Below are 27,740 nucleotides of genomic sequence, written 5' to 3'. Positions count from 1 at the left end.
TGCAAAGAGAGTGCATGACTGAATTTATAAGAGCTTCAGTTTTACCACAGTACATATATAAGGAACTACTGCTGAATGGCTCACTACAATATTGAAACAGTAGAGTGAGAGTGATTGTGAAAGTCTAATGATACAGACTGGACAATTGAATGTATAAAAAACAAATGTGCACCTACATAGAAGAGTGCATGCATACTCTATACATGTTTAAAGCAGTACATGGCCTAAGGCCTACTTGCACCATGATTACTTGAGTACTGACTGGATAATTACAGTTCTGCAAGGAGAGTGGCTGTCTGAATTTAGAAGAGCTTCATTTTTAGCACAGTGCATACATAAGGTAATTCTGCTGAATACTTCACTACAATACTGAATGAGCAATCACAAAGAGTTTGCTGGAATAAAGACTGGATAATAAAAGCTATAAAAGACAAGTTTCCCATGCATAGAAGACTGCATACATAGTGTATAGGAGTTTGAAGCAGTCCATGCCCTAAGGCCCACTTTGCACCATGACTACTTGGGTACTGGCTGAATTATTACAATTCTGCAAGGAGAGTGTCTGGCAAAATGTACAGCAGCTTCACTTTTAGAACAGTGTATACATAAACACATACTGCTGAATAGCTCACTGCAATAGTAAAATAGCATTACTAAAATGTTTGGAGGAAGTGTAAATATACAGACTAGGCAATTGAAAGTTTAAAAGCCAAGTCTACATGTGCATAGAAAAGGGCATTTATTATTTAATAACCTTCCCAAAGCGCCAGCACACATTTCCGGGAGTAGGATCACGATCTACAAATGCTAGCATTTTCTAAATTGAGAACCATAAAAATAACAAATATTAAACGATATTTTTTTATACGTCTTCTATTTAGATGCTTTTAATCATGAAAATGCAAAGAACACATTTCACCATGTAACACTTTTCAAACTCTCCAACGTATGTAGATAATAATACCTGTTACTATCAAAATTGAAACCTTTACAGCTTCACAGTTCGAAACTTTTCCAAACAAAAGCACACGAAAAACAGTTAAAATGTGAGCACGTGTAAACTGCAAAACGTGCCATCTACATAGACTACTAAACAACAAAAAACTATATAAACCACACCTACTGTGCAATTAGTTTCATTTTACCGAGTTATTTGTGAATCGCCAATTCTCTGTTGCAGGTTTTGTTCTCTGGCATTGGATTCTCTTTTTGCGTCAACAAACATATTCTGGAGTTTTAAGTTGTTTCAAGATGGCATAGGCATAGTACTTAGTTATAAATTGTGACTATTTGTCAATATTTAAACATTTATATGTAGAAAAAAATGTTATTGCATGTTTTTCCCTGTTTCTCTGTAACGTCAGCAGCTTGTTATTAGAAACAGATATATTATAACAAATATTACTCCTTTTCTTGCTCCTTTTACCTTATATATGGTGACTTTTTATATTATAATATTGATACTGTACTACGCTCAAGAGGTGTTGCTAACCCGTCAACGCAAAACCTAAACATTTACAATCAACGTGACAATAATGCACTTGTTAATATGTTTTCCCCTAGAGATCACATACTGTTAAAATGTATATTATAACATTACCAGTCTTCGTGATCCTAGCAGAATTCACAATCCGTCGTCACAAATAGTACCGATAAGTAAGTAACGTTACCGGCTTGCGGCTTTCAGTCTATTTTCCCCTTGTGATCATATGCTGTGAGAATATATACATATTATTATTCTCAACGTCATGATCTCAGAGGAATTTATGACCCGTCGCCACGAAGATCTAATTTTTTCACCTCCCGGAGAAAAGAAGTTCAGTAAATAATTACCGCTCGAAACTATTTCATTATGGATGTTCTGTTAAATACATAACTTTATTTTCCCTTTCTTTTTACTGTAACAATGGTATCAATCGTTATATTATAATAGATTGTCCTATTGCTACAGAACAGGAATGGGAGATTTTTCAGAGCCATCTGTAATATAATTATCAAATATTTATAAAAACTTGATCAGATATTTTTATATATATTAAAATATAGCTATGCATACTATGTTACTTTAAATATTTAATAAACCCTACATTTCTGAATGTTATTGTTGGACCTGGAGTTTCCAAGTCACATAGGGTAGCTTGGCACTAAACAGGAAGGCCTAACTCCAAAGTACATGTGTTAAGTTTGCGTCTCACCCACTCAGTAACTCAGTGCCCATCCATCCAAAAATGACACTACACCTTACTTTTTATGAAAGTAGAAAAGCTTTATAATCTCTTTTGTTGCTAGTTTCTTATTTTGTGCTCAGATGCTAAATCAGTACCACAGTTACAGTGAATTCAGTGCATTTACGCTTCTTGTTTCTGTAAACTTTCTCACTCCTTCTGTTCAAAGTTACTTCTGCATCACTGGCTTTACATTAAGACGGTTTCTAACAATTAATTCACATTACCCCATTACTTAACACCCTGGGAACATCCAGGCAATAAAAATCTGGATTGGTACCTTGGTACCCAGAGAGTGACACTTTCCCTTCAATCAGGTGAGTAACCCCAGGGTTTCAGATGACAGATTCAATGCTACAATCAGCTTATTTATAACTGACTCAGGTGTTTGAGTAAGGCAAGGACAGAGTTTTCTTCCCCTTCCACCTCTGAAAGAGAATACAAAAACTAACCCACAATCCCCATCTTTATCAGCCTCATGGGGTTCAATTTCCTTCTTCAGCACAGTTGCTCTCCTTTGTTTCACTTATTCTTCTTAACCCTAATTCTGACGACTTCTAGTCTCAGTCTTCCCCAAACCTGCCAGAGCTGGCCTTTCAGTTATCAAAGAATATTAAGGGGGTAAGAAAGATCTCCCTTCCGGTATCACGATCTGTTGTTTCTCAGTCATACAACAGCCCCCCTTGTTTCCACCTCACTTGGGGGCCAGTCGAGTACTGTGCCGTTGCAGCCAACCAGCCCTTTGCCACCAGACCTCCTCTCCTAGCAGTGCCTCCCTCGTGGACCAGGTCAAGTGCTCATCAAACCGGCACCGAGGGGAGGCCTTCCTAAGCTAGAGGCGGTGCGCCGTCTCCTCCGTTCTGTGGACGACCGCGTTGCTGGGCAAGTGCGAGGGAGCAGTGTCTCCGCTGGGGGCCGCCTCTCGAGTCGTCTCCTCCGTTCTTTGGACGACCGCATTGCTGGGCAAGTGCGAGGGAGCAGTGTCTCCGCTGGGCGCCGCCTCTCGAGTCGTCTCCTCCGTCATTTGGGCCCTTAGCTCCTGGGCCTGCGCACTGGTCGGCGCTTCTCTACCCTCTTCACTGGAGGGTGGAACACCTGCACGGACCTGCGCAGAGCCGCGGAATCTCCGCAGACGCTACTCTCCTCACTGGAGTCTCACCGGGCTAAGCAGGGCACCTCGCTCACACCCGACCCACTCTTCCAGAAGCCGGTAAGATGGTCTGGCGGTGTCCTCGGAAGTGGGGGGGGGAAACGGGACCAGAGGGGGGGCCAGTAGGAAATTAAGGGCCGCTTCCCTCAGGGGTTATGAACCAACGTCAGGGCTCGGTCAGAGGCTAGGGGGAACGTCCTCAGGAAGAGGCTGTCTACTTCACAGGTGAACTAACCACTGCTTGAGCGCCCACCTCCCCACGCCACTGCCTCACTCCTCAAGCTCTCAGGTCATCACAAAATGGCTACCCTGCCCCTGGCCTTATATAGGCTGACCTCAAAGGGTCCAGCAGGGTCCAGAAGGTTCTGGAAGGTCCCTATTCTAACCTATGGGTCTTTCTCCTAAGGTGGCGGTTATGGCAGTAACTGTCCACCATTTTGTTGTTCTTGTAGGTTTTTAGTCAGAAAAGGCACCTAGGCCTCAGGAAAAAGGACTATGAGGGCAAAAGAGCATCTAACCCTTAGGTCAATACCACAAGAATCCAGTGGACATAAAAAGATAACAAGGTTTGAGGGGCAAAAAAGGGACAAAATAAATAATTAATTAGGAGGGACTTCCCAAAGGGCAGACAGGTCTAACACGCGTCCCCCCCAGCTGAAAGTGGGGAGAGCTACCCAACCCCTTGGGAGTCCTCATCACTAAGGCGGAAATACCTAGAGAGACCGTCTGCATTGGCGTGGTCCACTCCAGGCCGATGTTCCACCCGGAAGTCCATTCCCTGTAGGGAGATGGACCATCTCAACAGCTTGGGATTCTCCCCCTTCATTTGCATCAGCCAACGAAGAGGTCGATGGTCAGTCTGAACCAGGAAGTGCGAGCCAAACAGGTATGGCCGCAACTTCTTGCCAATACCACTGCAAAAGCTTCCCACTCAATTGCACTCCACTTCTGTTCCCTGGGAAGCAGTCTCCTGGACAGGAAGACTACAGGCTGATCCAGACCCTCTTCATTGAGTTGCGATAACAATGCCCCAATGCCATGTTCTGATGCGTCTGTCTGGACAATGAACTCCTTGGAGAAGTCTGGGGCCCTCAGGACCGGTGCTGCACACGTTGCCTGTTTCAATTTCTCAAAGCCTTGCTGACAAGCCTCTGTCCAGACTACCCGTCGAGGTTGTTTCTTGGATGTAAGCTCTGTGAGGGGCGCTACAATAGTGCCATACCCCTTCACAAAGCGACGGTAGTAACCTGTGAGGCCCAGGAAAGCTCGGACCTCAGTCTGGGTCTTGGGGGGTTCCCAGGCCATGATTGCCTCAATCTTTGCCTGGAGGGGCTGCACTGTTCCCCTACCCACTAATTGGCCTAGGTAAACAACCGACCCCTGCCCAATCTGACATTTGCTGGCCTTGATTGTCAAGCCAGCCTGTTTCAGGGCCTCTAGAACAGCTTGCAAGTGACGCAAATTGTCCTCCCAACTGCTGCTGAAGACGGCAATGTCATCCAGGTAAGCAGCGGAGAAAGCCTCCATTCCAGAGAGGACCTGGTTCACCAGCCGCTGAAAAGTGGCAGGGGCGTTCTTGAGCCCAAAGGGCATCACACAGAACTGGTAGTGTCCCTCAGGCGTGGAGAAAGCTTACCTTTCCTTTGCTCCATCTGTAATGGAGATCTGCCAGTACCCTGAAGTAAGGTCAAAGGTACTCAGGTATTGGGCAGCTCCCAGCCGGTCAATCAATTCATCCGCCCTAGGGATCGGATGAGCATCAGTCTTGGTCACTGAGTTCAGTCCCCGGTAATCCACACAGAACCTCAGTTCTGTAGTGGTGCCCGGTGGGGCAGCTTTTGGTACTAAAACCACCGGACTGGACCAGGGGCTGCTGGAAGGTTCAATGACTCCTAGCTCCAGCATCTTGGTAACCTCACCGTGGATGCTGGCCTTTACCTTGTCTGACAGCCGGTAGGTCTTTGACTTCACTGGTGGGCTGTCTCCTGTGTCCACATCATGGGTACACAGGTGGGTCCTTCCCGGGACAAGCGAGAACAATGAAGAGTACTGCTCCAATATCTGGCGGCAGTCCTCTCGCTGCTCAGGAGTTAGGGATGGGGAGAGAATCACTCCCTCCACCGACCCATCCTTTTCCTGAGACAAAAAAAGGTCAGGGAGAGGTTCGCTTTCCGCTTCCTCTCCTCCATCAGTCACCATCATTAAGATGACTTCGGGCCTCTCATGGTGGGGTTTGAGGCAATTAGCATGCAGCACCCGTAGGGGCTGTCGAGGGGTCTTAAGATCCACAAGGTAGGTGGCCTTACCCTTCTTCTCTAACACCTCAAAGGGGCCTGTCTAGCGATCCTGGAGAGCGCTTAACTCTCCAGGTACCATCACCCATACTTTCTGACCAGGCTCCAACTCCACTGGGTGAGCGTTGTGGTCATACCACTCTTTCATTACTGCTTGGCTAGCCTCCAAGTTGTCAGAAGCTTGCTTCCACAACTTTGCCATTTGGCTCCGGAAAGCCAGCATGTAGCTCACCACATCCTGGGGAGGCTTCCTGGGAGACTTTTCCCATCCATCCTTCACCAGGCTGAGAGGTCCACGCACAGGGTGCCCGTACAGTAGCTCAAAGGGGCTGAAGCCCACTCCCTTCTGCGGCACTTCCCTGTAGGAAAATAGCAAACAGGGCAGGAGGACGTCCCATTTCCTCCGCAGGCTCTCAGGCAGACTTCTTATCATGCCTTTCAAGGTCTTGTTGAACCTTTCTACCAGTCCATTGGACTGGGGGAGGTATGGAGTGGTGAACCGATAGGTCACTCCACACTCCTTCCACATTGCCCGCATATATGCTGACATGAAGTTGGGCCCCCTGTCGGACACAACTTCCTTGGGGAAACCCACTCGGGTAAAGATCCCCATCAGGGCCCTAGCCACAACAGTTGCAGTGACAGTCCTCAGAGGAATTGCCTCTGGGTGCCGCGTGGCGTGATCCACCGGAACCAGGATAAGCCTGTGACCAGCTGTAGTTGGTGGATCCAATGGCCCCACAATGTCGATGCCCACCCTTTCAAAGGGGGTGCTAACAACAGGTAGTGGTTCCAAGGTAGCTTTCAGCTTCACCCCTGTCTTCCCACTGGCTTGACAGGATACACACGTCCGACAGTATGTGTCAGATGCCACTTTCATCTGAGGCCAGTAAAAGTGGGGGACAAGCCGGGCAAAGGTCTTGTCCTGACCTAAGTTTCCTGCCAAGGGAATCTAATGAGCCAATTCCAGAAGAAAGGCTCGGTATCGTTGAGGGACTACCAAGGCACGTGATGAACCAGGCAAAGGTACCTTGGGTTCACTGTAGAGGAGTCCGTCCTCCCAGTAAATATTATAGTGCCCTGCAACGTTCCCTGCTGCCTGGGCTTCGGCCTGTCGCCTCAGTCCCTCAAGGGTAGGGCACTCCTTCTGGCCCTTACAAAACTCCTGACTGGTAGGTCCTCCTTCCACATGCCACTCAGCAGGGATAGGTAAGTCCTCCTGGGAGACTACTTCCCCCTCCACGGACTCCTGGCCCACCACCGCCGGTGGCCGATCTGTCTCAAGGGGCGTGGAAGTCGAAGCAGGCTTCTCCTGTATTTGGGTCTTTCCCTTTTTGGGAGCTGGCTGGGCCATTGTTCCAGGCTCCAGCCCAGGCGAACTCCCTCTCTGGGCAGTCGCAGACCTTGTGCTTGCACAGGCCCAGTCAGGTGTACCCAGCATCTCCGAATGAGTCCGGTATTCCACCTCCTTCCAAGCATTGTGCTCCATGTCATTTCCCAACAGACAATCGACTGGCACGGCAGGGCTTATGGCAACTCGAAGTGAACCTGCAACCCCTTCCCACTCAAAGGGAACCTCGGCTACAGGGTAGTAGCCCAATCTGCCGTCAGCCATCGCGGCGGGGTGGAGTACATGTGGAATCACCTGCTCTGGAGACACCAGTTGACTCTTTACCATAATCATACTGGCTCCTGTGTCTCTCGGAGCCTCCCCTCTTTGGCCATTGATGGTGATCCATTGCCCATACTTGGTAGTATTTGGGGGCACCCGGATCTTAGGAACCATCTCCCGATCTCCCAGGGACACTAAGGTGACACCTGCCCACTCACCCCCTTTATCCAAGGGCAACTCCTCCCCGAGCGCTACACTAGCTACTCCTGGGGCTTTTCCTCCAGTGGGAGGGGGTGGTCTCTTTGGACACTTGACATCTCCCTTATAATGTCCAACACCACCACACTCAAAGCAGTGGACAACCCTTGGCTGCTGGCTTTGGCCAGGATGAGCGTTTCTGGGCGGGTTAGCCTTAGAGGTGAATCCTGTTCCCTTTTCCTGGAAACTGTTTTGGGGACCTTTTGAGAACTCCCGCTTTTTATCTCCCCCCTCCTTCTTCTGGGGGGTGCCCTGTCCGGCCCTTTGGGAATCCCCTTCAGTCCCCTTTGAGGACACCCGGGTACACGCCCAGATGTCCGCCTCCTCTGCAAGCTTCCGGGGGTTGGTCAGCTTGCTGTCCACCAGGTGTTGACGCAGCTCGGGAAAACATTTCTCGAGTAGGTGCTCGTTGAGAAAAAGATCGTACAATCCCTCATAGTCCCTCACTTCGCTGCTTTGTATCCAACCCTCTAGTGCCTTCCTTGCATAGTCCAGGAAATCCACCCAATTTTGTGTGCCTAATTTGTGACTTCCCCTGAACTTTTGCCGGTACTTCTCTGGGGTCAGCCCAAACTTCTTAATTAGCGCCACTTTCATGATGGGGTAGTGGGTCTGCTCTTCCTGTTCCAGGGCCAATAATGTGTCCCGTCCAGTAGGAGGCATGTACTTGTATAAACCACCCGCCCAGTGTTTTTCTTGGATACCATGGGCTCTTAAGGAGACCTCATAGGCAGTCAGCCACTTGGCGATATCATCCCCTGGGCTGTAGCTGGCAGCTATGTCTTTAGGTAGGTAGGGCCTGGATTCCCTGGTCAGTTCTTTTGTCTCGCTGCCACCATTTAGAGAATTGGAGGGTCCTAACTTTAGGGCCTTGAGTTCTAGCTCTCTCAGTTTCAACTCATGAGCCATCCTCTGTTCCTCCCTCTCCTGTTCCAACCTGGCTAACTCCCACTTCAGCTGTCTTTTTTCCCTCCTGTCCACTAGTTCAGCTTTGGTTAAGCTTCTTCCGGAGACACTGCTGCCCCCCCTTGAGAAGGTCCTCGGTCCTGGGAGTAGGTTTTCAGGCTCTGGATGGAACAATCCCTCTACCCCTATGACTGTGTCCCGGTCCGTCCCCTCTTCCTCCTCCTTTCCCTCTCCATGTGCTGCCACCCAAGCCCTCAAACTGGTCTGGAGTTCCCCCTTCTTAGCACCACGCTTACAAAACACTCCCATCTTCTGGCAAAAGTCCCTAAGCTGGCAGAAGATGATGTCCATATACCGTCCTAAGCGCTTGCTGAGATCCATGGGGAGCATGCAGATGATGGTCCCCCGCATCCATCGTGTTCGGATGGGTGGGAGATCCTTTAGGTTCCTTGCCAGCAAATATTGGAACGAACTTCCGCTGGAATTTCAGATGGAATCCTCAGAATCGCGCTTTAGGTTGAAACTGAAAACTTATTTATTTCCCAAGGCCTAATCTTCTTTTTCCTGTATCCCTTTCCCCGGGCTGCGGGTCTTTCTGTTCTGGAGTTTTCGGTCTGGGTATGCATCCACAGCGCGGGGACGCACTGTTCTTCTGTGTAACCAGGCGCTTAATAAATGTTTTTTATTAAGCTGGGCTGCAGAATAGGTTTCCAGTTCCTCCAGAGCAAATTCCATTTTGCTGATGAGAGATATCTGGACAATCACTTGGGAAGAGTTGGTTCAAAGGGCAATTCAAAGCTACCTCCACCCACCACCAGGAGCTGATTTGAAAAAAACAAAAGAAGTAATTGGGAAGTCCGCCAGGAGAAAACTTCAAGTGTAGGCCTATGGAATACACCTTGTTACTAAAGAGTGGACGCAAACACTGTTCTAATCCCACCGCTAGACACCAATTATGTTGGACCTGGAGTTTCCAAGTCACATAGGGTAGCTTGGCACTAAACAGGAAGGCCTAACTCCAAAGTACATGTGTTAAGTTTGCGTCTCACCCACTCAGTAACTCAGTGCTGATCCATCCAAAAATGACACTACACCTTACTTTTTATAAAAGTAGAAAAGCTTTATAATCTCTTTTGTTGCTAGTTTCTTATTTTGTGCTCAGATGCTAAATCAGTACCACAGTTACAGTGAATTCAGTGCATTTACGCTTCTTGTTTCTGTAAACTTTCTCACTCCTTCTGTTCAAAGATACTTCTGCATCACTGGCTTTACATTAAGACGGTTTCTAACAATTAATTCACATTACCCCATTACTTAACACCCTGAGAACATCCAGGCAATAAAAATCTGGATTGGTACCTTAGTACCCAGAGAGTGACACTTTCCCTTCAATCAGGTGAGTAACCCCAGGGTTTCAGATGACAGATTCAATGCTACAATCAGCTTATTTATAACTGACTCAGGTGTTTGAATAAGGCAAGGCCAGAGTTTTCTTCCCCTTCCACCTCTGAAAGAGAATACAAAAACTAACCCACAATCCCCATCTTTATCAGCCTCAGGAGGTTCAATTTCCTTCTTCAGCACAGTTGCTCTCCTTTGTTTCACTTATTCTTCTTAACCCTAATTCTGACGACTTCTAGTCTCAGTCTTCCCCAAACCTGCCAGAGCTGGCCTTTCAGTTATCAAAGAATATTAAGGGGGTAAGAAAGATCTCCCTTCCGGTATCACAATCTGTTGTTTCTCAGTCATACAACAGCCCCCCTTGTTTCCACCTTACTTGGGGGCCAATCGAGTACTGTGCCGTTGCAGCCAACCAGCCCTTTGCCACCAGACCTCCGCTCCTAGCAGTGCCTCCCTCGTGGACCAGGTCAAGTGCTCATCAAACCGGCACAGAGGGGAGGGCTTCCTAAGCTAGCGGCGATGCGCCGCCTCTCGAGTCGTCTCCTCCGTTCTGTGGACGACCGCGTTGCTGGGCAAGTGCGAGGGAGCAGTGTCTCCACTGGGGCCACCTCTCGAGTCGTCTCCTCCGTTCTTTGGACGACCGCGTTGCTGGGCAAGTGCGAGGGAGCAGTGTCTCCGTTGGGCGCCGCCTCTCGAGTCGTCTCCTCCGTCAGTCGGGCCCTTAGCTCCTGGGCCTGCGCACTGGTCGGCGCTTCTCTACCCTCTTCACTGGAGGGTGGAACACCTCCACGGACCTGCGCAGAGCCGCGGAATCTCCGCAGATGCTACTCTCCTCACTGGATTCTCACCGGGTTAAGCAGGGCACCTCGCTTACACCCGACCCGCTCTTCCAGAAGCCGGTAAGACGGTCTGGCGGTGTCCTCGGAAGCGGGGGGGGAAAGGGGACCAGAGGGGGGGCCAGTAGGAAATTAAGGGCCGCTTCCCTCAGGGGTTATGAACCAACGTCAGGGCTCGGTCAGAGGCTAGGGGGAACGTCCTCAGGAAGAGGCTGTCTACTTCACAGGTGAACTAACCACTGCTTGAGCGCCCACCTCCCCATGCCACTGCCTCACTCCTCAAGCTCTCAGGTCATCACAAAATGGCTACCCTGTCCCTGGCCTTATATAGGCTGACCTCAAAGGGTCCAGCAGGTTCCAGAAGGTTCTGGAAGGTCCCTATTCTAACCTATGGGTCTTTCTCCTAAGGTGGCAGTTATGGCAGTTACTGTCCACCATTTTGTGGTTCTTGTAGGTTTTTAGTCAGAAAAGGCACCTAGGCCTCAGGAAAAAGGACTATGAGGGCAAAAGAGCATCTAACCCCTAGGTCAATACCACAAAAATCCAGTGGACATAAAAAGATAACAAGGTTTGAGGGGCAAAAAAGTGACAAAATAAATAATTAATTATGAGGGACTTCCCAAAGGGCAGACAGGTCTATCAGTTATTTTCAAATTTGTATTCTTATTTGTGATTCCTATTCACCTTCTCCCTAAAGAATATATAGGACCTGTACTATATATTATCAGAGTAACATTCTATATATTCTTTGGTGAGTATGTGATTTATTAGCGGAACAGTCTGCAACTTGTAAACACTACGACAGCACGTTTCTGAATTGTACAGAATACTAATTTTAAAAATAATAATGCATGCATTTCTATGTAATATGAAACTATTTAGATTATACTGTTTTACTTGTTCTCTTGATCTGAGATAATGTAGTGCAGGAGTGTTTGTTGTAGCACTTCTATTCTACTTTATCTAAAAGTAACTGATGCCCTCTTACATCAACAAGAATGTGGGGCAACACTTTTACAAACTGTAGCACAAAAATGAACTAGATAGCCACGCTTAACTGATATTTTATGAAATTCCATTTTTAATTGTCATCCCGTTCATATATACTGCGACAGTTTCTGAAGAAAGTTTATTTGTATTTGCTTAATAAAAACTGTTTCAAACCTAGACTGAAATTTTTGCTGCGCAACCACACCTCCTCATCATGAAAGTAAACACCACATTATAAGTAAACAGTAGTAGTAAAAAGTATGTCACTTTACAAACTTGATAAAAGAAAACAGCGCAAAGCACTGTTGTTTTTCCGCCGTGATTTATATTCCACACGGCAATTATAAAAAATAGCCCTTGAAACATATATAAAAAATGGTTTACCTCATAATTCCTCTCCACCACCTTATGGGCACTGTACACATTTAATAGTTTTCCTAACCTGCCCTCTACTACTTTCTTTCCCCATACTCCTTTGGAAAATGCATAACAATATCACTAACAACAGTGAACCGTTCCCACCCAATAAGGAGCAAACTTGTGTTCGGAACACTTTACCCATTAAAATGTCCATCTTGTTCCAAAGACGAGCAAGGAATGACTGCTAAGCCTTCTACTTTTAATACTTTACAGCCAATGAACATTAAACTTCGTAAAGTCCCGCTTGGAGCACGTTACCCTAATACTTCCCGAACAGGAAGGAATCTTTCATAAAACTTTTCCACGAACATCTTCTACGACTAACGGTTCCTATGAAAAAAATAAATATAAATCTCCAGCACAGTAAGCATTTCAATTAGCAACATATTGTGGTGAACTTCTAACCTCTGTACTCACGCAACTGATCCATGAACTGTTACTATGGTAACAGGCAGAAAGGTAGTGGCTGTACAAAAAACCGTTATATTTACCTTGGATCCTCTACAAGACAGAAACGAAACCAAAATACAACATTTGCAACCCCTTTGCACAGTTTTTTTAATAAAAAGAGGCCCCGGAGGTGAGGGAGGGGGGAATCGAGTGGAGGAGAAAGCGGTCCCTGGAACTCCGGTGGACCATGAGCCCCCCGCATACATATAGTTAAAGATCCGGGGGTACCGATCCCCGCACAGGGTAGACCCTCTAGGCCCCCCATTATGAAAAACAAATTGCCCCAGAGATTTGACCCCCCGGAGGCTAATTAACAATAAAGCGGGCTTCACGTTTTTTTTCTTTTTCGCCCAAAACGCGTACCCTGCGTTTTTTAAATAAAAAAAAATATCCTGTGTGACGTCATATACGGCGCCCGTACACGTAGTCCACGTAAGATTCTAATTGTTCAAAAACATATATTTAGGTATTTAATGTACATAATAACAGAAGACATTATCTGGGATAATCATAAAAATACTTTTTTTAAACTGTAAAAAAGAGTATATGACTTTTAACATCAATTATGGAAATATCGCACGTACGTCGTAAGAGTAAAGATAGTTTGAAGACTTATACATTTTATAAAACAATATAGCACTGCACACTAAAGAAGAAAAGAAAAGTTAACACAATTATTGACCCCTCTCCCAACATTTTAAAGCCCCTGGGCGAGGTGATAAATTAATCAAGACTGAATACGTTAGTACAGCCTACTGTGCTTTCGCTACCAGAAAAACACAACAACAGTACAAAGCCCAGATTTCCATTGTAGTGATTTCTTAGTTGTAGGTCTAGTTGTCAGATCGGGACACACTCTCTCATGGCTGGTATACACCCACACCACACCTATCCAGCACATCCGTCACTACACACGTGACCCTATGTATAAAAAAGACGGGGTACACGTATTCTACGCCATTTTAAAGTTGTTCCCAAGCTACCGTACAGGGGGCCCACTACTACATGCGTGGCCTCTTTGGTCACTCAGTTAGTGGTGCCCAAAGCACTGAGCGGGTGAACAACCTGCGATGATAATGATGGGAGCACGAGTATGTCATTAGCCACATACATTTACCACCCATGATAAAGGCATAATCATAATAATGGCTTTATGGTGACGGACACACATTGTAATGGCTGTGGCTTACGTGCTTCAAATTACTTTTTACGTATAAGTGTCACCAAGTCTGATAACATCGGAGGCCAAAGACAAACACAGGACATCTCATTGATCACAGACAAGATAAGCGGAGGGTAAAATGAAAGTAACAGGTATAAAAAAAATGGAGGAAAACTACTAAAATGGCAGAGAACGGAGTATGCAATGAACGTTTGGCGCCTCGACAACATGATTATTAATATATTACAAAAGTATAGCAGCGATTGACACACACGGCCCGGAAAAGAAAGCGACAAATTTAATACCTGAAATTAGTACAGCTTTGCTTGGCGAACTTAAAGAAAAAGAAGGACACATGGGCTTGAAAACAAGGCTGCTCATCCATAGAGAGTACAACTGGTGCCCAAAAAAAACCGTAAAGTTTCACATACTATCATAGAAATATAGCTCTTTTTTCACCAGTAAAGTTAGTTCTCAAAAAGAACTGTAGGACATATTATCAAGCCTGGGCGATAAAATTATCGCTGCTTTATCGGCAGGAAACTGCCGATAAAGTGGCGATAATGGGCTTCATAATATGCTCTATGGAATTCCAGTCGAAACTCATGTTAGATGTTCTTCACATCTAACATGAGCTTCGAATGGAATTCCATAAAGCATATTATCAAGCCCATTATCCCCACTTTATCGGCAGTTTCCTGCCGATAAAGCGGCGATAATTTTATTGCCCAGGCTTGATAATATGGCCCTGTTTTTTTACCCCAATACCCCCACGATCCGACCTGGGTCCTTCTAGAGCCGGCATTGCTTTGTCAGAGAGAGCAGCTTACATGCTGCTCTCTCTATCGAAAACTAATCTGCTTTCCTACTTGAAAGAGAGACCAGATTAACATGCTCTCTCTTTCAAATAGGAAAGCGATTTGCTGTGGTAAAGTGGGAACAGCGACGCTCACGTCCTAACATAGCAAACAGCAGTGTCCAGGGGGTAGGCACCCCAAGACACTGCATGAGCCGGCCCTGGGAGGCGGTGATCCCCATGGCCATCAAGAGCTCCAGGAGGGGGGCCGGGTGACCCCCTCCCAACATTAAAAAGACCCAGGGGGTGCAGCTCTCCGGGGCTGAAAGGTCATTTTACATAATACTGCCCCAGGAAGGTAGCGGCCCCCAGGACGTGTACAGGGGGAGGGGGAGGGGGAGCTGAAAACATACTTTTTTTTTAAACCCTGAGGGGGTGGTGGTCCCCGGGGCTGCGGGGGCCTTATAAGCCCCCCTTTATGGATAAAAATTGCCGCCGAGATTTGGTCCCCCAGGAGGCGAATTAAGAATAAAACGTATTACCAGTTTTTTTACCTATACGCGTACCCAGCGATTTCTTATATATTTATTTTTTTAAAATTGGGAGCCTAGAGATCCATGTGAGACCCCCTGAGCAGGTCTAGAAGATCAGGATCTTCCTACACTGCCCCCTTTCCTTTTTTTTCAAATATGTTGTACTGTTTTCTTGTGACTCGGTTCGACCGAGCCACAAGATGGCTGCCAGCACTTCCTGGTTTGGAGTGTTGATAGACAGTTGACATCCAATCAGCAAGCAGCTCGTGCTCGCAATTGTATTGATTTCGGTATGCGTGCAGTACTTCGTCTCTAGATATCGCTATGATTTTACTTTTGCTTTTCTCAGGAACTACTGCACTGATTTACACCATTTAACAAAAAGCACAATCTGCAAACCGAACTCTACCTCTCGGTTAAATTTGGTGTAATTCCGTTCAGCCGTTCGGGCTGTAGCCCTGGCTAAAGGTCCCTATGGAAAATTGCATGGGCAACACACGTTTTGGGACCCCCCTTTTTTCTCAGCCCCCACTTGATTAATCACCCCCAAACTTTCAGGGAAGGAGCAGAGCGGAGCAGGCCATTTTCTTGGAGAAATTCGTGAAGATTTGTCTACCAGCGCCAAAGATATTCCAAATAGAATGTTGTGGATTTCCTATGGAAAGTAGGTCCTAACTATAACTACCTACTGGCGACCGCCAGTAGGTAATATCCCTGTTCCCTTTTATCTAGGATTGTAGTGAGTTTTACAGTTTCATTGAGATCATCCTGTGGAAAGGAGATTCCTCCCAAGGGTATGCTTTTCTATTTCCCTCTATGGGTCCTAGCATACACCCATAACTAAATTAAATTCTCATCCTTCTATCGACATCTCTTGGGGGTGGCCATTAGCAGACCAATAGGGGTATGTAACGTGTATTTTATAAGAAGAGGTGGGACATGTACACTTAGGAAGGTCCAGGGATGGCCCTTCAACTTACCAGTGACCAGAACATTACATCTTATTTTGTCAGTTTGGACCAGCAATCATAAGAATTATCACCACATGATTCTGGTCCTCTGGATTCATTAGTAAAGCCAGAGTGGAAGACATTTTCCTGCTGTATCTTCACACAAACTGACAATTAGTAACTAGTAGATGTTTCTCTTCAGAAACTAGAACTACTGGGGAGTGTTGCTTCACAAACTGCAGAAATCCCATCTTAGATTTATCATTCAGGCTCTTTCCTTTCCTGAGCATGACTCTTTATTCAGACACGCCATCAGTGTGTAGTACGTATACCATTAATGCAAGTTTATCAGTTATTGGGACAATGTTCTCCATTTTGAAATAATAACAAAGTTAAAAAGACTTCACTATTTGTAACTTCCCGCACCAACTGATCCCTCCTTGTACTTTAACCCCAGACGCATCTGTTGCCTCACACAACTTTCATTACACACACTAACTGAGAAACCACAAATCCCATTTAGGAAACAGCAAATCTGAGTGTGCAAAGCAGTTTAACCCCGCTATTAAGTCAGCCAGAAACAAAGATATTAGATGAGAGAGAAGGACCATGATCTATCCCACCAGATAGTATTGTGCACTCATCCCTTCAACCCAGTTGAGGTGATAAAACAACAGCACCCGAATTGGGACATTACATACAGTATTGGGCATGGCTTCACTATACATTGTTTAAAGCTGCATAGGTCTCTTTTAAACTGGAGTTTGATTTCTGCCATGAGCTGTCATGTGGATGTTACCTCTCTAGAAACAATAAAAGCAGAAGTGAATATAACTGTGGACCATGCATAAATTAATCTTACTTCTCATTTTGATAAGGGTCTGCTCTTACCTACGCCAAAGTTAGTCTTAAGGTGCCCTCTGCTGTAGCTAATGTGCAGCAGCTCTTCCAGTGATCACACATTGTGAATAGGCTATTTATTTTTTGGAATGGTGATATACCATATGCAAATGTGCCACATGGCTCTGTCAATGTTTGTATTTCAGACACTGTATAGAGCTGACTCGACTCCTGATAATGGTGTAGATGGTGGGAGGAGATCAGCACTTTCATAAAATGGCAGATAATATTACTACTATACAACTCTATGAGATGTGTGCAGTATGGGTGCAACAACACACATTCCGAATACTAGCAGCTTTGATACTTGGTTGATCCAAAACTTGCAGATTCTTGATAGCTTGATAAGGCTCCTGAAAGGTAGGCTAAAATGAGGATGCAGAAAGCACCCATGTTGAATTGCAACAGAAGGCATCTTAGTCCCAAATGCATGCCCAAGGTGTGGATCAAACGATGGACTTCTCTACATATACACTAAAGCACCTCTGTTTCAATGTAGGGGTGTCCATGACAGATGCAGCCAATCTTTCAGAGACTAAAATCGTTGTGCTTAATGCTAATGCATCTTTCAACCAATCGTGGATAACACCTGCACGTGGAATCTCACAAGGAGAAACAGGATTATCGTAGGCTTCCGGCCATATTAACCCAATAGGAAGAAGGAAAGGTTTAGTTGATTCCTCTAGTTTATCCCAAAGTCTTAGAATGGATCATGTCAATACCATATTATTTCCATTCCAGGTCCATTACACGCAGACTTTTCAGGCCACAGAAAAAGTGTGTGACTTTTGTGGACTGTCTCAAAGAGGCAGGATGACAAGCAAACGGTAAAGATCTTGGGTTTTTCAAATGCTACTGGGCGAATGATCTTCTTTATAGAGACCACTACAAACTTAAGCCAGGGGTTATACGAATTTTTGTATTTCTTCCATTTCAAAGAACAAGTTCACAATATTGCTTACAGGTATACCCCGGTGTGGCTAATACCTAAGACAGAAGTTCTTTGTCATAATGATACTGAATCCAATAATGATAATTAGCTGTGTCCTTAATATAGCCACTGGGGATATTACACCTGTGTTTCCTGCCAGATAAGGTAAGAGGCAGCATCAAAGGGGGAAGCAGTTAAGATGTTGATCCTATATGTAATTGATCACTCTAGTATTCCTGGATAAGTCCAGTACTAGTGATGCTTACAGATTGTAGTACATTCATGAACTTCTCTGTGGATTAAAATAATGCCATGTTAACAATGCACATCGTCTACCTGAAAGTAAAGAAATCATAGGCATGATGGGCCTTTCTAACATTCTAAGAACCAAGAACTGGTTTGAAATGCCAGCATTTTCTTCTGAGGGACACTTTGAAATCATGTGAACCTTAACTTATATACTGCTCATACTTTTTTCAGAGGTAAGTGAACCGGATCCTGAATGGTTTGCAAGCTTATATGCTGTCTCTGTAAGTGATCAGGTATATCCCGCCAAAGGGTGTCCCATTGCTTTGGCGAGATACCCTCTGTAGTAGTAGCCTGCCAGCACGATTGGTATGGGTAGGTGTGAGGGGCGGCAGTATGATGTAGTGTACTATTAGATATCAGTCCCCTCGAGCCAGCATATTCCCGTACTAGTTTTTTGAAGGGAGTTTAGGGTCTAGTCACCCCTGGATAGTTGGAGGGATGGAACACCCAATACTGCAGCTGATAATACTGCAGCCTAGCCATTTCCAGAAGATATAAATTAGTTGTGCATTGTTTAAAGGTCTTGAATAAGAGTCCTAAAAAGAGGTCTCCAACACGATCCCTCCCCCAGCAGGGAAAGGACTGAGACAGCAGCGCGGGGATAAAGTCAGGGTTATGTGCAATGGAAGTGTTGGGGGAAGGGAAGGTAGTGAGCCCCCTTCTTGTCGCCAAATCATCCCAGATGTTGAGCACCGACAAAACACTGATTTACCCCCCACAGGCTGGCAGACAGGGCAGGGCTGAAAGGAGTCTTGCGCTTTACAAAGGTTCTGCTTTGGAGCCCCTTCAAGGACACATTTGGATATAGGTATTGAGTCTATGCCTCCCCTCTCAGTAGTTCACTTTGGGGTCCCAAGGAGACTTTGTCAAGAAGAGGAGCTGTGCTAAAGGAGGGACTCCTACTTTGCTAACCACTTTGTTGTGTTGGCCTGTCACCTGCTGATTGCTGGGCTACAAGACAGACTGCCACTTTGCTACCTGCTCTGCTGTGTTGACCTGAAGCCTCTGACCTGGGCTGTGAGAAGGACTGGACCTCTTCTCTACAACCTTTTGCAACCTAAGTAACTGCAAGGCCTTGTTGGTCTGCCCCCTGTTCAGGAAATCTCATGTCTACTAAAGATTTCATTTGCGCAAACAACCGCTTCAAGGCTTGGCTAATGTGGAATCTGAATCTGTTTGACTTGCCCCCAACCAGTCCCTGGCCTTTGTAGAGTGTTAGCAGTTGCTTTTGGTCATCCACACGCATCAGCACTGATCAAGAACTGCCATGTCTGCCTGCTCGCGTGCAGACCATTGTGTTTGTCCACTTTTCCGAAGTCGCAGTGCCTGAAGGAAGTTAAGCGCAATCCGAAGCACTCTGCACGTATCCAGAAAAGCTGGACGTCTGCCTACCATGACTCCAATAACTGCATTGATCCAGCAAGTTAAGGCTCCAGCAATGCAGGTCCCGATCCCTAGGATGACGGCACTGCTGCAATCCCTGAGAAAGGTACTGTGCATTCTAAGACTTACAAGGCCCCTGCTGCCCACCAGCGCTCTCACGGGCTGAACTGAAAGGAGCGAGTAGATCAGTCTACCACAAACCTGACATTGCATTTAACTGTAATAACTTTGGAAGCATGGCTTTGCGCTGACCCTGGAAGAAAGTCTGCTCCCGATAGATGACATGGATCGCTGTCATTTTCCCAGGGTAACCATAAAGAACCTACGGAAAGCTCAAGTGGTCTTTCAGCATTGTACATTCTTGAAGTTGAAGTATTCATAAATTGTGATACTTTAATTGGATTCTGATTGTTTTTAATCTTGATTTGAAAAGTAAAAGAGATACTATTCAAATACCTCACTTTGGAGTCTTTTTTGTAGTGTTTTCACTGTGTTTTTGTATCCATGTATGTACAAGCGCTTTACGCATTGCCTCCTATGTTAAACCTGACTGCTCTGTGCCAAGCTAGTAGAGGGGTAGCACTGGCTGATTTAAATGTGTGACTGCCTTACCCTAATTAGAATTGCAGTCCATACTTAGACAGGGTGCATACCTCTGCCAACTAGAGACCCAATTTCTAATAATTATATTAAAAGTTGCACATGTGTTTTCTAATATTGCATGTACTGACAGTAAAAAAAACCTGCATTGTAATTTTTACTGTGAAAAGGCTAATCATCCCATTGACAAGTACAAAGTTACACACTGACAACTCAAGAGTGCCAACTTCTGATTGGGGCTACTAAATATGATTCTTGGAGGTATCAAAAGGATCATTGCATTACACCTGAATTGATACTCAAGTCAAATTTAATGTAACTTTTGAACCAATGGTAAATTTAGAAAGTTGCCCCTTTGTTGGTCAAAGTTTCCCAGTATTGTTTACGGTTGCTGACCTTGAGACAGACTTCGGCCCTCCTGGGGGGAGGTGTGAACATCTTTCAGGAACCAACACAAAGGGACTGATGCAAGAAGAGCTGTGACCTCCTCCTGGTAGGCAGGCAAAACAGGGTGTGAGCACAAAAGACGAGCTTCAAAGTGGAATCCACCTTTGAAAGGAAAAGGCCGGGCTACTCTTTTGTTTTTGCAGACAGACTGGCATCAGGGACATAAAGGGGGAAGCTGCCAAACTGATTTTTCTGTGGGCATGTAGCCACACAAACTGCATTTTCACAATTGCAATTTAAAATCTGACTTCACCAGAAGTTGTGGTTCAATCAGTCAATCAATCAATCAATCAATCAATCAATCAATCAATCAATCAGGGGCTTATAAAGTGTGCTACTCACCTGTATGGGTCCCAAGGCGCAGGGGGGAAGGGAGGGAATGATCCGGTTCATTTGAAGAGCCAGGTCTTGAGGTTCTTCCTGAAGGTGTGCATGTTCAGAGAGAGTCTAATGTCTGCTGGAAGACCATTCCAGGTCTTGGTTGCGATTTAGGAGAAGGCTCGTCCACCAGCTTTGTTTCTGTGGATGCGGGGGGTCTCTGCCAGGGCGAGGTCGACGGAGCGGAGGTTCGTGGAAGGAGACTCTTTCGTTAAGGTATTGGGCCCAATGTTGTGGAGGACTTTGTAAGCATGGGTGAGAAGTTTGAAGGTCACTCTTTTCTCAACGGGGACCCAGTGGAGGTCTTGTAGGTGTTGGGTCATGTGTTTGTGCCTTGGTGTCCCTAGTCTTGCTGAGGATTCTGGATTGTTTGGAGCTTGTGCAGCAGGGTTCTGCTGGATCCGGCATAGAGGGCATTGCAGTAGTCCAGTCTGCTGCTTGGGTGACGGTCTTTCTGCATTTGGGGGGTATCCATTAGAAAGTCTTATGGAGGATGCGAAGGCAGTTGAAGCTGATGGAGGCAACGGAGTTGATCTGGTGGGTCATGGTGAGGTAGGAGTCCAGGATGATGCTGAGGTTCTTTGCGTGGTCTGTAGGGGTGGGTGGGCTCTCGAGGGCATGGGGCCATCAGTTGTTCTGCCTGGCCGAGTTGGAGGGTCCTAGGATGAGGACTTGGGTCTTCACCAAGTTGAGCTTCAAGCAGCTGTCTTTCATCCAGCGCGCAAAGTCCTTCATTCCTTCCTGGAAGCCGAGTCTGATGTCTTCCAAGTTCCTCATAAGAGAGAGGATGAGTTGGGTGTCATCAGCGTATGAGACTATGCTAAGCCCGTGCTGTCTGACAATGGCGGAGAGGGGGGCCATGTAGATGTTGAAGAGCGTGGGGCTGAGCGACAATCCTTGGGGTACTATGCAGTTGATCTCTGTTGGTTCGGAGATAAATGGAGGGAGTCTGATCCTCTGGGTTCTGCCGGAGAGGAAGGATCTGATCCAGTTGATGGTGGTTCCTTGTTGTGGAGTCTGGCTGTGAGCGTGCGGTGTGAGACAGTGTAGAAGGCTGCTGAGAGGTCCAGTAGGATGAGGGCCGCGGTGTGTCCCTGGTCGTGTAGCATACGGATGTCATCTGTGGCGGCGAGGAGGGCGGTTTGGTGCTGTGGTTGCTGCGGAATCCGGACTGGGAGGAGTCTAGGATGGTGTTCTCTTCGACGAAGGTGTTGAGCTGGGCCTTTACCAGTCTCTCACTGACTTTGGCAGGGAGATGGGTCGGTAGATTTTCAGGTCCGTTGGGTCGGCCGTGGGCTCCTTGAGGAGGGGCTTGACTTCCTCTTGTTTCCAGTCATCTGGGAAGATGCCAAACTTGAAAGAGGCGTTGATGATCCGTGCTAGTTTGGGTGCATTGGTGGCAGCGGCCCTGTGGTAGATGTGAGGAGGGCAGGGGTCTCTGGGGGCTCCAGATTGGGTGTTGTTCATGGTTCCAGTGACAAGTTCCAGGCCATGATGGTCGGCTGGTTTTCGATGGCGGGGAGGTGTGTTGTGTCCTTGATCTTGAGATGGAAGTGGGAGCTGAGCTTGTTGCAGAGTTCCCGGGATGGTGTGATGTCCGTGGCTTCACTGGGGAGTTTAGTTATTTGCTGTATGACGTTGAACAGTTCTTTGGTGTTGGCAGCATTGGAGCGGATCTTGTTCTTGATGAAGGTCCACTTGGTGTTCCTTATTTATCGGTGGTATTCCTCTTGGCGTTCTTGTGATTGATCAGATCTTCCATGGTTTTACGGTTATGCCAGGTTTTCGCGAGGCATCTGCAGGTGCGTCTGGATTCTTGGAGTTAGGAGGTGAACCAGGCGGACTAAGGTGGGCGTTGTTTAGTGGGGTGGCGGAGGGGGGCGAGCTTGTCGGCGCAGCTGGAAATCCAATGGTGGAGTTCTTCGCTGCGGATTTGGCATCAGTAGTAGTGCTGGGAGGGTCTACGCGAAGGGTGGTCTTGAGGTGATCCTCTGTGATCTTGTTCCAGTTCTGTCATGGTGGGTGCGGGGGGTTTGGGTGCAGTGGTGGTATTGAAGGTGAAGTGTACGCAGTGGTGGTCTGTCCAGAGGGTCTGTGTGGTGTGGCTGAAGCGGATGCTTGTTCCTCCTGTGAAGATGGGGTCGAGGGTGTCTCCTGCTCTCTACGTGGGGGTGGTGACGAGCTGCATCAGTCCGAGGTTGGAGAGGTTGTCAAGGAGGGTGGTGGAGTCGGGGTCGTTGCGGTTGTCGAGGTGGAAGTTGAGATCTCTGAGTAGAATGTAGTCGGTGGCGGTGATGGCATGGAGTGTGATGAGGTCAGCGATGGTTGTGGCAGCCTGGGTGCGTGGTCCCGGGGGCCTGTAGGCGAGGATGCCATGCAGCGTGGTCCTTGGGCTGGTCTGGATCTAGAAGTGGAGGTGTTCTGTGCTGGCATGGGGGTCGCTCGTGCTGGAGGTGGAGAGTCGGAGGGAGGTCTTGTATATGGGTGCGAGGCTTCCTCCGGGGCGGTGGGGGTGGTCCTTCCTCTGGATCTTGTCTCCAGCAGGGATGGCAGTGGCGATGTCAGGCCGGACGTGGTGTTGGTCCAAGTTTCTGTGAAGAAAGCAACATTGGGCGATAGGGTGTCGATCAGGTCCCAGATCTCTGAGGCGTGTCTGTGTAGGGATCGCATGTTGAGAAGTATGCAAGTCAGGGCTTTAGTGGAGCGACCGTCCATGGAGCCTTCTGCCGTCATGGGCATGTTGCTAATGGTGAAAGATTGTTTGCAGTGTCTGCAGGAGAACTGTCTGTGGGTGTTGTTAGGTGCGGCTCTTTGGCAGTCGGCGTGTCTCCTGTGGTTGAATGTGTGGAGGGAGGCAGAGTCATATCGGAGGGGCATCGGTGATCCAGGGTTCCTGGCGCTGGTCGCAGACGGCTCATGGACGGGCGCAGACGGGCTTGCCTTAGGTGCGCCTCTGGCATGCCAGCAGCGCGACCAATGCAGCGGTTGCCATTAAGTTGGAGAGGGGGGAGGGAGGTGCAGCTGGGAGGCGGGAGCGGGGGCGGGTTGTGGCGGAAACGGCGTGGGCGGGAAAATGGGGCGTAATTACCCAACAAGCAAGTGAATGGGGCACACAGCGAGAAGATAATACAATAAGGGAAAACAAACATGGATAAATAAAATAAAATATACAATGACGACTACACCGGAAAAGAATTAGAACAATAGGGGTGAGCAAACAGGGATAAATAAAATGCACAATGACCACTACAGCGGAAAAGATTTACAAGGGAAGAGAATTAAGTGGAAAGAAAATATGAGGGGCACAATGCAGGGAAGAAACGGAGAAAACAGTGCCGGCAACAGGCACTAGCAAGGTGTGGTGTCGAACCCTGGCTGGGTGGGTCCGCAGGCATATCACAGCACGGCGGAGCTGCGGAGGAAGAGCAGATCTCTGGCTGAGGGTCAAGGGTCTTGCTCGCGCTCCTCCGCAGCGGTCTCCATTCAGTAGGGGAGGGGGAAAGAGCTGCAGATGGGAGGCAGGGACCGGTTGCAGAGGGAACGATGTGGGCAGGAAACGGGGGCAGAATTACACAACAAGCAAGTGAATGGGGCACACAGCGAGAAGATAATACAATAAGGGCAAGCAAACAGGGATAAATAAAATAAAATAAAATACACAATGACCACTACAGCGGAAAAGAATTAGCATAATAGGGGCGAGCAAACAGGGATACATAAAATGCACAATGACCACAACAGCGGAAAAGATTTACAAGGGAAGAGAATTAAGTAGAAAGAAAATATCAGGGGTGCAATGCAGGGCAGAAACAGAGACAACAGTGCCGGCAACAGGCGTCAGAAAGGTGCACTCTCAAACCCTGCCTGAGTGGGACTGCAGGCAGAGGAGATCATGGCGGAGCTGCGGAGGAAGCGCAGATCTCTGGCCGAGGGTCAGGGGTCTAAATTGTGATTCCAGGGACACCAAACTCAAAAGGCTTTCCTCTTCCGGATTGCAAATTACACTTATAAGATGTAAGAAGGTAATCCCAATGTTATCCTATGGAAGAGATAGGCTTTGCTGTAAAAGACCATATCCTGCCTTTTAAATACATTGCACCTTCCCTTTTGGGTTGTCCAGAGCCTACCTTAGGGGTGACTTATATATATAAAAAGGGAGGGTTTTGGCCTGGCAAAACGTTTTTTACACCAGGTCAATATGGCAGTGTAAAACTGCACACATAGGCTCTACAATGGCAGGCCTGAGACATGGTTAAAGGGCTACTTAAGTGGGTGGCACAATCAGTGCTGCAGGCCCACAAGTAGCATTTAATTTACAGGCCCTGGGCACTTTACTAGGGACTTATAATTAAATTAAATATGCCAATTGAGCATGAGCAAAGGTTACCATGTATTGAGAGGGAGCACAGGATTTCAGCAAACAGTGGAGGAGGAAGGCAAGGGTTTGGGGGTGACCCTGTAAAAAAGGTCCATTTTCATAATTAACCCCCCTAAAGTTGCATTTAAAAGGGTCATCAGAGTGCAGTTTGGACACCCAGCAAGGAAGTTATTGCCAGGTAAAGGGAACCGCTGTTTTTTCTGTAACATAACCAGAGACCAGCAGGCAATTGGCAACAGGTTTTTGGCTGGACTTCACTCGGACTTTGAGGAACATTGACCCTGAGCCCAAAGTTACTGCACCGAGCTCATGGACTGAGGGTTTGCCCCAAGAATACCCCCATCTCCGGCTCAGCATCCACAACATCATTGAGCATCTTCAGCATCCTGTACTCCTTGCACCAGGATCACTCCAGTAACGTCTATGGCAGATTGCCCATTGAGTCTGAAACTGGACTGGAGATTGTTTTGGTTGCAAGGTAATTGTTTTACTTAACCTTATTGGTCCTAGTGACTGGCTGCCTACCAGAGTTGATTGCTGCGAGAGTGTCATTATATGTATTTTTGAGTTATACATTGTGGTTAGCCTTATGCCATGAGTCACAGTAGATTACAATGATTTATTGTACACAGTGAAAATCTGTGATATGTGGGCTCTTTAAAGATTCATAACTACGGCATAATTACGGTACCCTCCAATGGATTGTTGTCATTGAGGTCTCTACTTAAAGATAAAAATACAACCTATTTTGTTAAACTGGTGCTAGATTTTTGTTGTTTTGCACTTTCTTCCTATACAATGTTTTGGTACTTCCTGATGCTTTAAACGTGTTCCTTTGAGAAAGCCTGACTACTCAGATTCCCAGGTACCAGGGGTTGAGCTAAGGTATTTCAAATAAACCTGACCGGATCCAATACAGATATGTGCCTTTATTAAACAGTGATGTCGCACAACCACACCAAATAATGAACCACTTTCCTCACAAGGGTAACTAAGGACTTTCTGGCATAACTTAGAACCATGCTTTAGTTGTGTTAGGTCAAAAATATGATTATCAAAGACAGTAAGTGACAGATGTGCAGTGTTTTGTACTCTTTATATTTACCATTTTGGCAGTGGGACGAAACAGCCTTTTGAAGCCAACATCCATTTAATTGTGGTTTGGGAATCTAATAATACTTGGGCTTGTGTGAGGATATGTCTGTACTGAAATAATGACTAAAATACAGTTCTGTTTTAACTAAATTAACTATGATACCTAGCGTAGTGGGATCAATTGAATTGTTGCCTGAAATATGCCACTTTAAGACATTGGCAGAGATGTTTTGTCAGGGCCTTGTGCCGACTACTATAAACTACAGAAAGGACCCCATGGCCAAGTTGGATGCCTCTTATAAAATTCAGGCAGTGCTAGCACAGCTCAATTAAATCATCTGTCAGCAACCATCACACGTTAAATGCTATATCCACTACACCTAAAAGAGGGAAGATTACAGGGGCTAACAAAAGCAGATGGCAGTAGCAGTTGTTGCACAGTGAGTACCTGTGGTCCATCTCTTTTTCACTTGCTTTATGATAGCAGATATCAACCCTAGAGGCAATGGAAGCCAGAGGACCTCAGCAGTGTTTGTTTCCTGCATAAACATGGAGTAGTTTCTGCTGTATACCCTTTGTTACTAATATATCTTATTCCAAATCCAATATGGCGGCTGACATCTCAAGATGATTTGGTAGTCTCATGAGATTACATGAGACTTCCTTACAACGGCATGTGATGACTGACATTAGTTTATAAGGAAGTTCCCAAAGCCTTGTCAGCTCTTCCCATTCGCTCCGTGTGGAGTGGCTATTTTAGCTGAATTGTCACAAAAGAAGTTTATTCCACAACATGACAAGCCAATATCCTGTTTCTTTTACACTGAATGTGTTTTTGGTAGCTGTACTGGATCAATATGCTAATATGGCTTTAGTTTGTTATGTTTTTATGTCATTCGAGAAATGGATATTATCGTGTTTGAGATATTTGAGTCACATGTGTATATAAAAGAGAATGCTCACTATAGCTTTGTTACCTTGTGAAAAGATGTATGCTACAGGCTTTACGGAACTGTTTTACGGATCCTATAAAGTACGTACTATAATCCCTCCAGACTACTAAAGAGATAACTGCTCCAATAACAGCACAACGCAGCAAAATACGATTCCCGGGCACCGAATGCTCTGTCAGAAGTTTTTCTCTCCCCATTCCATAGTTTTTTTTTCTTTTGGAGGTTTATTCTTACACGGAACTCCAGGGAATTCAGTGCTAAAGTAGAATATCATCTGTCTTCAGGACATCCCTGCAAAGTGCCTAAATCTTCACAGATTTATTATCAAGGGATTAAAAGTGACACCTACCAATGGGACGTATTTCACTATTTGTTATGTTGAA

Source organism: Lissotriton vulgaris, chromosome 1_1 (genome assembly GCF_964263255.1).
Source record: "Lissotriton vulgaris chromosome 1_1, aLisVul1.2, whole genome shotgun sequence".
Lineage (NCBI taxonomy): Eukaryota > Metazoa > Chordata > Amphibia > Caudata > Salamandridae > Lissotriton > Lissotriton vulgaris.
The sequence above is the reverse complement of the archived record's forward strand: the minus strand, read 5'-3'. Positions refer to the sequence as shown.